This window comes from Solanum dulcamara, chromosome 10 (assembly GCF_947179165.1).
Source record: "Solanum dulcamara chromosome 10, daSolDulc1.2, whole genome shotgun sequence".
Taxonomy (NCBI): Eukaryota; Viridiplantae; Streptophyta; class Magnoliopsida; order Solanales; family Solanaceae; genus Solanum; species Solanum dulcamara.
The window spans coordinates 15,570,254-15,585,656 of record NC_077246.1 but is presented as its reverse complement, the minus strand read 5'-3'; positions in this window follow the sequence as shown (position 1 = coordinate 15,585,656).

Sequence of the window (15,403 nt, the reverse complement as noted above, 5' to 3'; positions counted from 1 at the left end):
GGGATGGATCGCTTTGGTACACTTCCATTTTATTTTGTTTGAAAAATAACCGGATGCTTTCATCATTTAAAATTTTATAACAATTTCATGACTTAACTGTATTATTCTTGTTTTTTTAAGCGGGGGGGGGGGGGGGGGGCGGGGATTCATATTTAAATACATGTATATTATATATCAAAAGCATTCAAAAGTTAAAACTCAACTTTTAGTGCTACTTATAGTATGAGATTTCATTGGACTTTAATACTTGGTCTGCCTGGGAAACTTAATTATATATTATATTATATTATATTTATTATATTATAGTAATAAAGAAGTATGAACGATAATTAAAATAATACTAAGAAATTAGAGGATAAAGGGATTGGATTTGGGTATGCTTGGTTCTTCGGGGTGCAATATGTTTGCTTAGATTTCAAGCATCTTTATACTACTTGGAGGAATTTATTCCCTAAAATGAATATATTCTTCCTCCCCCTCCCCACCCACCCACCCACCACAAATCCCTATTACCTTTTTTTATATGTTTGGAATTTTAGAAAGCTCTAGCTGCCTACTTATCTTTTTTTGCTCTATACGACTCTTCTTAGGTTGAGAGGTTCAAGGTTATTAACCACATATTACTACATCCATTCCAATGAATAAATATTGCCCCATAAAATGATCTTGAATCAAATTAATATCATGAATAGGAATGTTCAAACTATTAAATTATTTTTTTTATGTTCGAACTATATGGAAAAGGGTTAAAAACATATTTTGGACTATCGAAAAGGTTTAAATATATCCTTTTCCAATTGCTAAAAGTATTTCTTTAGTTACATTTTTGACTCACTTATACCCTTTAACGGTTAACACTAAATTTTTAAAAAAAATATGTTTATTTAAAATTCACTTGAAGTTTTATTACTAGTCCAATTTAACATTATGATTTTAAAAAAAATGAACCTCTAGAGGTCAATTTCTTCACGGAAAAATTGAACAGTACGAATAAAATAGAAGAAGTCTGGTAAGAACTTGAGTCTGGTAAGTCTAAAAATCAGGTATGTGATTTAATTAATGGACAATTTCAAATATATACAGTAAACTAATTAGTTTACAACAAATATAGTCATGTTTTATTTACATTACTTATACATCAGTTATACGCTAAATATACATTATGATACACTCAAAACCTGAATATAGCTTGACTATACATGCCTATACAACGAATAACCATTTTTTTGATAATTATTTTCGCCGAATGGCCATGTGGCATAATTATCCCTTAATTTAATTGAGATCAGAATTTAAAATTGGACCAGTAATAAATGTCATGTGGATTTTAAATAAACTTTTTAAAAGTTCACTATTAACCGTTAGTCAATAAGCATAAGTGAGCCGAAATTACAACTAGGGGAACATTTTAGCAAAATAGATGAAAAATAATATATTCAACAACCTTTTGCAGATAGTTTAGGAACATTTTTGGCCCTTTTAGTAGTATAAACAGGAATTAAATAGTCGAGCAAGCTTGGGTGCTGCAGGCATGGCTCACCACCTGATTCTTAGTTTTTTCAGCTACAATCCTTCAATATTCATACCTGCACATGAAACAAGTTGATTCCATAGCTTAGTAGCTACGAAAGTTGTTAGCAAAAGATGCATGAGACATAGTCTCCTGTCCATATGTCTCACAACACAAACATCTTGAGACAATACAAATCCTCATTCTTTTCAAATTATCATTAGTAACTATTCGTTTCTTCCAAACCCTTCAAAGGAAAACAAACTAATCACAGAAGGGTGATTCTTTTACAAAAAATATGCTTATAGTCTTTTGTCACGATCCAAAATCGAAATGTGATGGCACCTGTCTTATCCCACGTAGACAGGTAAGCCTAAACAATCCTCCACAAGAGTAAATGCGGAATTAAGAAAACAAAACGAGGAACTAAGGAACACAACGCATAATCCAAAATCATAACTATAAAACCATCCACAAAATCGGGTGTCACGAGTAAAAACAACTACTTAATATACAGATTCAAAGATATACAAGTCTGAATGTCTTCATAGATAGAATAGATTAAGGATATAAAGTAAGGGTATGTGACTCCTTCCGAAGCAACTTGTAATGAGCTGGTTAGTCATTTTTGAAAACTTGCGTGAAATTATCATTTTACCCCTCTCGATATTGACCCTGAGTCATTTCTGACTGATTTGTGGAATTTATTTTCAGTTTTGAGTGAAAAGTTGTGAAGTATGAAAATTTTAAAATTTTGAAAGGCTTAAGTTGTTAAAAAGTGATTTTTGGTGTCTTTTGAAATTTCGAGTCTCGGAATGGAATTTTATCGATTTCATTAGTCTCGAAATATGAAAATTGGTCTTGAGAGTTTTTGATTTTAGATTCGGAGTCTCTTCGTGGATTTGAGGTACTAAGTTGAAATTTATTGAGATTTTAGCCTTTGGATTGAATTTGGTTAACGTCTGGAGTTCAAATGCTCGGAATAAAATTTTGACACTTTCGTTGAATTTGGAGGATGATTTTAGGCCTACAGAAGGTCTTGATTGAATTTTTAGAGGTTCCGAGCTTGTTTTGGCCTATTTAGGTACTATGTTAGTTTATTACGACTTTCGCCATTTCGGGTCAAAGAGACCTCAGATTCATATTTCGATAGTTCCATTAAGTACAAAATATCAAATTTAGTAGGGAAACATATATTATTTGTATGCACGGGGTTTCAAAAGAATTTTAAGGGTCCATTCAAAACAGAATTTTGAGTGGTGGCTGATTTTGTTGTTGTGTTCTAGTGTCTCTGACCTCGAGATCACTAGAGGGTGGTTGCTTTTGATACCTTCACTTTAGTGAAGACCCTTCGCTTTTGCGAGAGGCTAGCTCTTTTTGGGATTCGCTTAAGCGAACCATGGATCGCGATGATCGCATAAGTGACCCTAGGTTTGCAAAAGCAAGACCCGTAAGGGTTTTGGGTCAAAAATTTTGGGGTTTAACCCCATTTTCTCCCATTTTGAGTTTTGGAAAACCCTTGAAGGTGACTTTGAAGAGACTTTTTGCAGTGAGTCTTTTGGGTAAGTTTCTGTGACCCTAAAGCTTCAATTCCCCATTAACAATAGTGATTTTAACATAAAAAATTGAGATTTTTAATTGGCAAAATATGAGATTTTTAAGAACTTGAGTTTTAAGGTAAAATGGTAATTTTTGAGTTGAATACAACTCCATTTTTAAAATTGATTTTCACCAATGGATTCCAAATGCTTTGAGTAAACTATTTATGTAACAATTTCTAAATTCACCTTATTTTCAGAATCAGGTTTTTTGAGCTAAATTGGCTCATTTATTCAAATTATGTGTTATGGGTGTTGTTAATTTTGAAATCTCATTGCAAATACTTGTTTGATTAGATTGTGTTGATTTGGATATCGTTTTGAAGGGGAAATCTCATGTATTGAATTGATTTGTGTTTGATTTAGACAAGTGAACCTCTAAGCCTTTATAAATCTTGTAGAATCTTGAAACCTCCTTGTTGAATGTGTTGGAAGTAATAGGAATGATGTAATGGGTTAACTACTCAAATTGATTAATCTTAATTATATAATAAGGTTAACAAAAATAGCAATGTGTTGAGAAGTGTGAATTGTCGTGATGTTGATATTGGCGTGGTAGTTGAAGAAAAAGTTTGATAGTTTTGTTGTGATTGTGAATTATTTGAACTTGTTATTCTCCAGTAAATGTTATTAATGCCGAGGTCATTGCCGACAAGTGTTATTGATGTCGAGGTCTTTGTCGATAAGTATACAGAACTAAGGGTGTTTCCTATGAGTCCCATTATTTGTGCTAATATTGATACCGTGTTTGATGATTATTGATACTTGTTAATGATAAATGTGATACTTATGAATTGTGAGCTGTAGTGATTAGACTGTGATTATGAAACTTTTGAACTGTGCATTTTGAATAGTTAGGTTGAGCTGATTTTTGTGTAGGTTGTAGTTATGACGGTTCGGTTGGGATGGAAGGAGTTCTCGTACTCTATTTAAATTTACCTTATTTTATTAGGTTACTTGCTGAGTACCATGTTGTTGGTACTCACTTTTTATTTCTACACTTGTGTAAGTTCTGAGCCCGGATCCACATGTTAGTTTTCTTTATCTTCTTTCGAGGCTTATTGAGGAGATGTTGAGATGTAGCTGCTTGTCCTCCTGGTTGGCCCTCTTGTTTCCTTACTTATATTTTGTTCTATTTGAGAAAAAAAGACATTAAGACCTATATGTATCTTCAATCATGTATTTATATTAGTGGCTTATACACGTGACAATCAGATTTTGGGGATATTTGAGAATGACTAAGTTTTCCTCGCTTATGTTATTATTATTGGTTTATTTCCATGTAACTTCCGCTATTGTTGGGTTTTGAATGTCTTATTTTAGTGGGAGAAGATGAATGCCATCACTTCCATTTTTGGGTCGTGACACAACTAGCAGATATCTCACGTACTCCAAGATGCAAGCCTCAGTCTTTGATACGGAAAGATATCATGTCACGATCCAAGCTAGGCCCTAGACGTGACACAAAAATTAGGATCCCAAGAGACCCCAAACAAGCTCTTAGAATAACATACATAAGATAAATAAGAAGTATTGAAAGATAATCTTAAAATGCAGAAGATAGTCTCGAAACATAAAAGCTCGATATAAGAGAATTCAACATCATAGTCAAAATGAATTAATCATACTAATATAGTCTAGACATGCCTCTACTATATTAAGACTGGGCATAGAACAAGACCTAACTCAGAAAAATATAATGAAAGTAAGATAGTTTGAACATAAACAAAGACATGATGGTTACGCCCTCGAAACACAAGGACTCACCAACAACTAGCAATAGTAGATCACCAACTAGCCACGTAGAGGAACGAGAGCATTGTGACCTATATTATGAGAGAATATAGGCAAAAGTATGCGTTAGTATATGAAATGTATTAAGTATGTGAGAAATATGCATAATCATGAATAAACAGATGTAATAAACATGAGCATCTGATGCATGATCAAATATCTTGAAAAGACTAAAGTAAAATATGAAAACATTTAATAAGGTCAATGCATCATAAAATCATCCTTTAAAAGCTTATAAGAAGAACATAGACATTTGTGAGATATTAACCTTAATCGACATTTAAGATCATGTGAGCTATAACAAGGAACCCGATGTAATTCCCACATCAAGAAGAGAGAGGCTCCTTGCCAAGGTAGACTCCATATCATAATCATAACATGTGCTATATGTGGATCCACTAGCTAGGCTAATTAAGATAACTTATGGGGGAAACATAGTTTGGGACTAGGGGTTGCTACTAGAGACTTCCTTACCAAGTCTCCACCACAAAATCCTCTCGTTGATAAGTTAATCCCAATGGAATAAGTAAATAATTAACATTAGGAAAGGCAAACAAGTACCAATCCACATTCATAAAATATATCATAAGAATAGCTCCTTGAAAATCATGATCATAACATACTTAATATAGACACTTACCTTTCTAAGTGTCTAAATCATGATTTCTTCATATTGTAAAAAAAAACTTTCACAATTCATTCATTCATACTTGACACATAATTCATAGCTTTCATAAATCATTCCTTAATCTTTAATAAATTTCATGATCATAATTCATAGTTCAAAATTAAAAATCATTGACACAATACATGGATCCATATGAAATCAACTTAAAATTATGTATCATAGTAAATTCATGCATAATATTAAAGAATAACATTAATTCAAATCAATTGAGAAAGACCTATGGAGAATTGACATGAAATCCATTGGAATTGGATGAAATTGAAATTGGAGAATTTAGTTCTTTTGGGACCCAATGGATGAAAAGTAATCCATTGGTGAATTTTCACATACCTTAGCTATCAAAGCCCTAATGCAATGGAGTTTGAAGAACCTTGAACATAAACCTTGAACCCTAACTGGACTTAAAGAAGAAGACTTAGAGAAAATCCTTTAGAGACAAGATTTTTGTTAGCAGAGTAATTGAGAGAATGAATAGCTAATGAAGGGTTTTGGGTAGTTATTGGCACAAGAAATGTTATACCCCGCACTCTTGGTACAGGAGAATATTTATTTAGCTTCTCAAAAGTTACCATGTAGTCCATGTTCTCCATAGTTTAATCCAATGATCCGAAGGAAGAAAGGATGCACCACCCCATCTTTTACATAAGCTAGCTCTATGTGAGTAGTAAAGGTTGGAAATAAGTGCGTAAGGGTTCAAAAGGAGTTGGAGGACAATTAATGAGTCGTGGTAATCGACCTACTTGTGTAAGCTACCAACGTAGATGTCATACACAAATTAAACTACTTAAGTACATGTCGAGCTTAAGTGACAAGGATTACATAGATGCTTAAAGGGAGACGAGATTACGAACCCACGAAAAGGATTAAGTAGGTGATACACCTACTATAAGTAGGTGATGACGTGGCAGTAGGGGTGAGGCCATGTGGCAGCAGGTGGTGAGGCCACGTGGCAGCAGGTGAAACACCTACTTAGGTGGGCCCCACCCCACCATGTGGTAGCTTGGGGGTGGGTTCATGAAGGAGGTGGCCCTATGAGAGTTGGACACGTGTCGCCCTTAGAGTTGGACACATGTAGGGGTTAGACACGTGTCACCCTTAGGGGGATGACATGTGTCACCTTCAAAGATAAGATATAAAGTCATTTTATGACTAAGAACAAGTCCTTAAACTCATCCTTTTGCTGCACTTAAACATAGAAACAAATGGAGAAAGAATGAGAGTTCCAAAACCATGGCAAGTTCGGCCCTAGTTGTTCCAAGGTAAGGTTTTAAATTTTGATCCGTAAATTCATTATATAAGGTAATATCGACCCATTGGAAGGTGATTATCTATGTGGGTTTCATTTCTCATCTTTTGACTTGGAAAATTATAGAGAATTGTAGAGAGAAAGGAGATGGGGGTCATGGCCATGGCTGCCAAGGAGGAGCTTCAAACATTGTTCCATAAATTAATTTTCTAAGATATTTATCGATCAATTTGAGGTGGTTAACCACGTAGATTAAGTGTTGGGGAAGCAAGAAAGACCAACATGCACGCCTTATGATTCAGCCAAGAATTAAGCCTCCAATTCACAAATTTCAGCAAGATAAGGAGCCAACTTGTCAAGGTAAGCCTTGGTTATACTCTACACGTTTTGGTAGGTATTTGAACTTGATATCACTTGGAAAATATGAATTAAATAATGTTGAGATATGTGGAAGCCGTGTGGGGATATTTTGAAGTCGTTCTAGTTGGCTTAAAAGTTGACTAGTGTTATCGTTAGTGTGGTGTTGTATTTGGAGGTAGTTGTATATGTTGCAGGGCTGGAAACGTGGCTAAATATGGTATAAGTGCTGTTAGTTGCAGCCACATTGTGCTCCTTTCTGTAAGATTGTAATTTTATGAAATAAAGATTGAAAACTGTATTTTAAAGTCGTGATTTTGGTTGCATTGCTTGGAGCTTGTATTGTGTAGTATTGAAGTGGTTTAATTGTATATATGGCTTCTGATTATTAATGTTGGTGTGGCTGTACCAATTGGAGGTCAAATTAGAAATTTGGATACGACAAGTTACAGGGGAGGTGCTGCCCAATTTCCGATAACTTCTCAACTAGTCGACATACTAGTCAAGAAGCATGAACAAGAAAGTGATTCCTAAGTATAATTGGTTGTACATTTAGAATCTAGAAACTCAAAGGTTCTTAATGATAATGCTATCTTCGTGTTAAATAGGTTAAAGGAGTAACGAAGTAGGCTTGGTTGCGGTTGGTCTACCAAAGGTATGTAAAGTTGTCTCTCTTTTCTCTTGGCATGTCTCTGACATAAGTATGATGTGTATATGAAATATGGGGACAAATATACTCATAAATCTCCGAATATAATTCATGACTCCTACCTACTTCTTGAGGTTAGAGCTCCTATGCTAATTAAGTTAGTGCCTCTCAATGTCTCCTAGATGATGAAAAGTAGAGAGTATGTAAAACTATCCCCTCCTTCCTCTTGGCATGTCTTTAATTCTATTCGTGAAGCTCCGAATGTGATCCATGTCTCTTATCCACTTCTTGTTGTTATAACTCCTATGATAGTTGAGTTACTGCCTTTCAAAGCTTCTGTATGGTGGAAATTAGAAAGTATGTAAAACTATCCTTCCTTTTCTTTTGGTGTGTCCTAGAAGTAAGTGATATGTAATATGAGCTGGGGTAATCTCGTTCATAAGTTTCGAGTAGGATTCATGTCTTTTACTCACTTTCTGATGTTAAAGCTCTTATGGTAGTTTAACTACTACCCTCGAGCCTTCAGTACCTTAAACAAAAATTGGCATGTGAAAGTCCATATGCTCACAGACGCTATAGTGACTAATGTCCTTACTTTGATAAGCTCTTATTCCTAAGGACCCTATGATGACAAATGTCTCTGATTTCATAAGCCGTTTGGCATTATCTGAATACATGTCTATGATTCCTAAGACTCTAGTTGATATGACACCTGATGACACTTAGAGGGTACTTGAGAGGATTACTACTGATCCTCAATTGATAATTCATTATGATCATGCTATTGAGTCTCAGATGATGATCTAATTGTATATGGTTACTCATGACTTTGCTCATGCATGTTGTTATTACTTCTTTCACCGAGTCCTGAGCCGGGTATGTTATCATGAACATCTTTCACCGAATCCCTCACCAGAGGGCCGGATATGATATATATGATATATGGATCGGGTCGTACGTTCCTCGGCATTATTATATGATATATGGATCAGGCCGTACGTTCCTTGGCATTATTATATGATATATGAATCGGACCGTACGTTCCTCAGCATTATTATATGATATATGGATCAGGCCGTACATTCTTCGGCAGAATTATACTATATATAGATCAGGCCATACGTTCCTCGGCAGAATTATACTATATATGGATTGGGTCGTACGTTCCTCGGCACTAACCTATTATATATATGGATCGGGCTGTACGTTCCACAACCCGAATAGTATATATATGCCTATGATAATCGAATGATATATTTGTAACACCGAGTCCCATAATAGGCTGTGTATGCTATATGATGAGATGATTATGACATCGAGTCCTATGATAGGCCGGGTATGCTATATAATGATATGATTATTCACCAAGTCTCATAATGGTTCGGGTATGGTATATAATGATATGATTATTCACCGAGTCCCATAATGGGTCGAGTACGGTATATAATGGTATAATTCTTCACCGAATCCCATAGTGGGCCGGGTATGATATATGATAATGGTATGTGTGATTTATGATTCATAAGGAACATGTACAGTGATTTATTGGGCATCATACTTGTCTCCTAAACCTCTATTTCAGATGTGATCCTATTTATGATATGTTATGCTTTATATACTTAATATATATGTCGTACTGACTCCTCTCTTCGGGGGGCTGCGTTTTATGTCCATAGGTACCGACATGCACTTTGCTGGATCCGCCACCTTAGGATTTTCACTCAATGATCCGAAAAGTGCTCCATTGAATCGGAGCCTGACTTGTTGGTATTAACCTTTTTGATGTATATATTTTCTCATTAAGGGGTACGGCGGAGGCCCTGTCCCGCCATATGATATTGTTAATGCTCTTAGAGGTCTGTAGACATGTATATGTGGGTTGTATCTAAGGTTTGTGCAGCTGTGTTTATGCGATATGTTGTAAATATTACTACCTAATAGTAGCCTTGTTGGCTTGCATGTCCCTTCATGAGATGATTAGTGACAACTCCTCAAGGAACAAATATTAGAAATGCATTTGCGTATGTATGTGATCATGTTATTCGTAGTTTGATTTGACTACATCTGATAGGTATGTATATGGGGGTCTAGTTCGGACCCCAATCACAGCTTACGGGGTTGGATCGTGATAAAAAATAACCCTAAAAACATCCAAGATCAATTATAAAAGAGCGGAGAAAAGTATAGAATAACCTTTAAAATTCATAGTTGGAACCCTCTTCACGGAAGACTCCATGGACCGTGAAGCTTTCTACTGTCCGTAGAAGTTAAGGGAGAAATATGGGTTGAATACTTCGAGTCTACGAGCTCTTTCATAACTCATTGGGCATTCTACGGTCTTTAAATCCCACCATGAACTAAAGCCCCCAACAAATATAAAGCTTCTTCCCCTACAGATCTTCCTATAGTCCTTGATCCTTCCCACAAGTCGTAAGGCTTCTCCTGTACACTTTTCCTTGACTCATTCCTATGAGGGTGGTTTATGGTGCATTCTACGGTCCGTGAAACTTAATACAGATCGTACAACCATCCGTGAACCCTACTATGAGCTCTTTATTTACTAAGATCCTTTCTATGGTTACCTTCCACATATCGTGGAATCCTTTACGGTCCATAAAGGAATTTGTGAAAACACAATGACTGCAACTTCTTACAATAGTTGGGTTTTTCTTAATTGTTTTCCATATTGACTTTCCAATTTTCGTATTCTTACAATATCTCTTCTTTGGGAACATGTTCCTCTAATGGGACTCAAGCTAACATGAATAGAGTAGGGAAAGAGACATAACAACCTAACATAAATTAAAAACACATCAAAATGCAAAAAAGAAAGGAGTAATCAATCCCAAGTTAAAGCATGACTTTAAAATTTATTTCATGAACATGCATGTATATGAAAACATGGGATTAACTAAAATGCATGAATTCGTAGGAGTAAATTCGAAGGAAATTCATCCCTCCGGTTGGAATAGAAGGAAAGATATGAGGGTAAAGTGACATCATATGTAACATCCCTAAACAATGATCACAAGTGCCTTAAGAATGCCTTGGGAATAGGCCGCTCATGTAATACGTTATCTTTAATCTTTTTGGAAAATTCGAGTTCAGAATATTGATCAGGGGGTCAAAACCTGCGGAAAAATGGTCTCGGTGAATTTTTAGGACCAGTATATCGGAAGATAAATTTTGAAGAAATTGCATAAAACAGACAGGTCCGCGACAAGTCCGCATCGCGGACCTGACAAGAGTTTTCTGGCCGAATTGGGTTTTTAGTAAGGGCATTTTAGATCTTTCCCAAATTGTTGGCTGATGAACTTAGACGATTGAAGGACCCAATTCAACTCTATAAGTTTACCTAAACCTCTAATTCTATTTATTCTTCTATAATTCACCTATCAAATATTTCTCTCTCTACAAAAGGCTTTCAAAGGCTCCATTGAAAACTTCAAGTAAATTCACTCAAGACTATCAAAACTCTCAAGTTCTTCCAAATTATTCGGTCTTCTTACTTAAGGTATGTGAGAATTGATTCATGGATTCTTTCATCTATGAAGCCCAATCAATTTCTCAAGTTTTCTATCAAATTAAAGTATGGTATTTTATGGGCATTATGATCTCTACTCCAATTGCATGAATTATGATTCAAATTATTATTATGAGTCTATTTTGATATAAATTGATGGTTATTGCATTGAATTGAAGAGTTTTTCCATGAATCCTCCTATTTTGATTTCTAAGGTTTATGATGTAAATTATGAATATTTTTAATTATACTTTCAAAGGATATTATCTATATGAATTATGTATGGGCTAAAAGAAAGTTTATGATCATACATGTTTTCAAGTAAATTTCATAGTTTTCAAATCAATTGATCATGCATTCATGTCTTACCCTAATTTCAAGTACAAGCTATGGTCATGAATTTTCAATGTATGAATTATAATTATGTATTTCAATTATGATATGAACTATTATGTATGACTTGTAATGTGGAAGGACAATGCCCGCCTTGCACTTATATTTATGTATATATGAATTGTAATGTTGAAGGATAATACATGCATTGCACTCATGTTATGAAAATGAGCTACTCTATGATTTTAAGCCTATGATAATGACTATGATATATGAAATTATGATTTTTATTCAATGTATGTATTCCATGGGATTTGACTTAGCACCAAATGTGGACTTGAGGTGGGGGCTCGAAATATAAGGTCCTTATATAAAGTCTCTTATCTCATAACTATGTGCCACCGTAGGATTACGTTTATGGCCTAGCTCTTAGATCCACATATAGCACATGTTCATGATACGGAGTCTACCTTGGCAAGTAGAGAAAGTTTATGATCATACATGTTTTCAAGTAAATTTCATAGTTTTCAAATCAATTGATCATGCATTCATGTCTTACCCTAATTTCAAGTACAAGCTATGGTCATGAATTTTCAATGTATGAATTATAATTATGTATTTCAATTATGATATGAACTATTATGTATGACTTGTAATGTGGAAGGACAATGCCCGCCTTGCACTTATATTTATGTATATATGAATTGTAATGTTGAAGGATAATACATGCATTGCACTCATGTTATGAAAATGAGCTACTCTATGATTTTAAGCCTATGATAATGACTATGATATATGAAATTATGATTTTTATTCAATGTATGTATTCCATGGGATTTGACTTAGCACCAAATGTGGACTTGAGGTGGGGGCTCGAAATATAAGGTCCTTATATAAAGTCTCTTATCTCATAACTATGTGCCACCGTAGGATTACGTTTATGGCCTAGCTATTAGATCCACATATAGCACATGTTCATGATACGGAGTCTACCTTGGCAAGTAGACTTCCCCTTCTCGATGTGGGGATCATCGGATTTCATGTCATAGCTCGCATGGTTTTATTATCGGTTATGGTTCCTATCCCACATATATATGGTCCCTTTTTTATGCTCTAAATGACTAATCCTCTCTTTTACTTTATATTATACACTTATGATTTATTATGCATTGATCCTCCCTAAAGACTACTTATGATTTTCGACTACTTCTCCTATCATGCTATTTAAAAAGGTCATTTGTACAAACATAGTTTTTTATGCATTGCATTGCCTACATACTTAGTACATTCCAACGTACTAATACATACTTTTTGCCTACATTGTCTCATAATATAGAGGTTGAGGTTGAAGATCATATTCGTCCACGTAGCTAGTAAGCTTTTCTATCCGGTGGTGTTTGTGGTGAGTCCTCATTCATAGGGGACTAATCATCAAGTTGGTTACTGTTTTCAAAAACTTTTGTTATGTTTCATATTGAGGGTGAATTACAAACATGTCTTAGTCCCTGACCATACTCATGTGTAGAGGCATCTAGTTGGACAAATGTTTCGAGTCTATGTTGTCAAATGATATTCTTCATTTACTAATCATGGTTTAGACTCTCTTATTATGTTTTTGCTTTTATTTTACCTAATATATGCTTATGATATGTACAAGAGGCTTGGTTGGAGCTCTTCGAGGTTTCGATCGCCGTGTTACGACTAGACCCTAGGTCGGATCGTGACGTCATATCGTCTTCGTCCTCCCATGTAGCACCCTCAACTAGTTGGTTCCTCCAAGGAACCTTCACAGATGAAACTTTTTTGTTTTTCAATTTCTTGACTTGACAATCTAAAATATCATCCGGAACCTCTTTATAAGATAAAATCTCTTTTACACCAACACTATCCAATGGTACAACAGAAGTGGGATCACTAACACACTTTTTCAATAAAGAGACATGAAACACTGGATGCATCAATGCCAACTCTGAAGGCAAATACAACTCATAATCTACATTATCAAAATGTCTCAAAATCTTATATGGGCTAATATATCGGGGACTAAGCTTCTATTTCTTTCCAAAATGCATCACACCCTTTATAGGTGAGATTTTTAAGTAAACCCATTGTCATGACCAGAACTAGGGCCAAGCCGTGACACAATAATCAAAACCCCGAATTACTTCATCCAAGCCTCTTTATATATCATGTATGAACACATACAAGGCATAACAAGCATCAACTCAATAGACTAGAAGAAATTTGCAGAAGTATCATAGACAAGTCAAAAGATGACATAGACCAATACACAATAGGTCCAATAAGCCTCTACATAGAAAATATGGTCTAGCTCACCCTCAATGGAGGAAAATAGTCTTTGACATGAAAGAAACTCATAATCTTGACCTCGACAAATGAGGACTCACCAAGATTGGAATGTAGCAACTCTACTCTAACCACGTGGAGGGTGGATATGATCGCCAACCCCTATATTATGATACAATACAGGCAAATATGTGTTAGTACATTTGAATGTGCTAAGTATGCGGGCATGCCATGCAATGTAAAGCATAAAATGCAATGGTCAAAGTAATATACATGATATAGAAGAGGATAAGTAAGGTTATGAGAGAAACCTTAATGATAAAAGCATTAAGAGACACAATTCAGAACATTAAGAACATAGAAAAAAGAATATACATATGTGGAAGATAACCATAACCGACATTAAGACCATGCGAGCTATAACTTGGAATCTGATAATCCCTACATCAAGAAGGAGGGAGGCTACTTGCCAAGGTAGACTCTATCCAATCATTGGTATCAGTATGTGCTATATGTGGATCCACTAGCTAGGCCATAAAGGCAACCTACGGTGGCAAAATAGTTTAAGGGACTAGAAGTCGCTACTAAGGATTAGGTCGTGTATCTACTTCAAATTCATCTCGGTGCTAAGTATATCAACCCACGGAATATATATCATAATCATAATTATAGTAATAGTTCATACTTGCATAAAATCATAAATTTTCATAATCATACTTCATAACGTGTTCATAAGAATAGCTCATTAAGGATCCTAAGTCACCCATGAAGGATCTTGAGTCACCTTTTCATTAAGTTCATTATCATGTAATGTAGGTGTAGGCCTTCTATCATTACAAAAATACTTCTTGTATAAAAATGATTTGAGTCTTAGGGCACCTTTCTCAATATTGATCCTAAGTCACTCCTTCATAACTTACATGCAACTCATATTTGAAACATACTTGAAATCGTACTCGTGTAGTCATACTTAAAAGCAACATCATGTAATTAGGTTGTAATTCATGCTTGGATAAGAGTTTAAATCATAAATAAAACGTAATTCATTCACTTGAAAGGGTAGTTGATGAGGGGTAAGGATCAATAATAATTTTTTTAACACATAACTCACATTTGGTGAATATGATTTATGCATAAAACATAAATCACATTCAATGAATGCATTTTATGGCTCACGGGTGATGGCGCACTGCTGGCGCATCGCCCAAGCCTCTAAACTACTGGGGTTATTCCTGGGTGTTGGTGGTGCTCCACCCCAGCGTTTCCCCGATGAATATCCTGATTTTATGCATTTTCAAGGGTATTCATCCCCATAATGAGATCATATGCCCTAAATAGAAATTTAGTGATTATATATGAAGAATCTACCATTCCCAAGAAATTATTTACCAATTTATG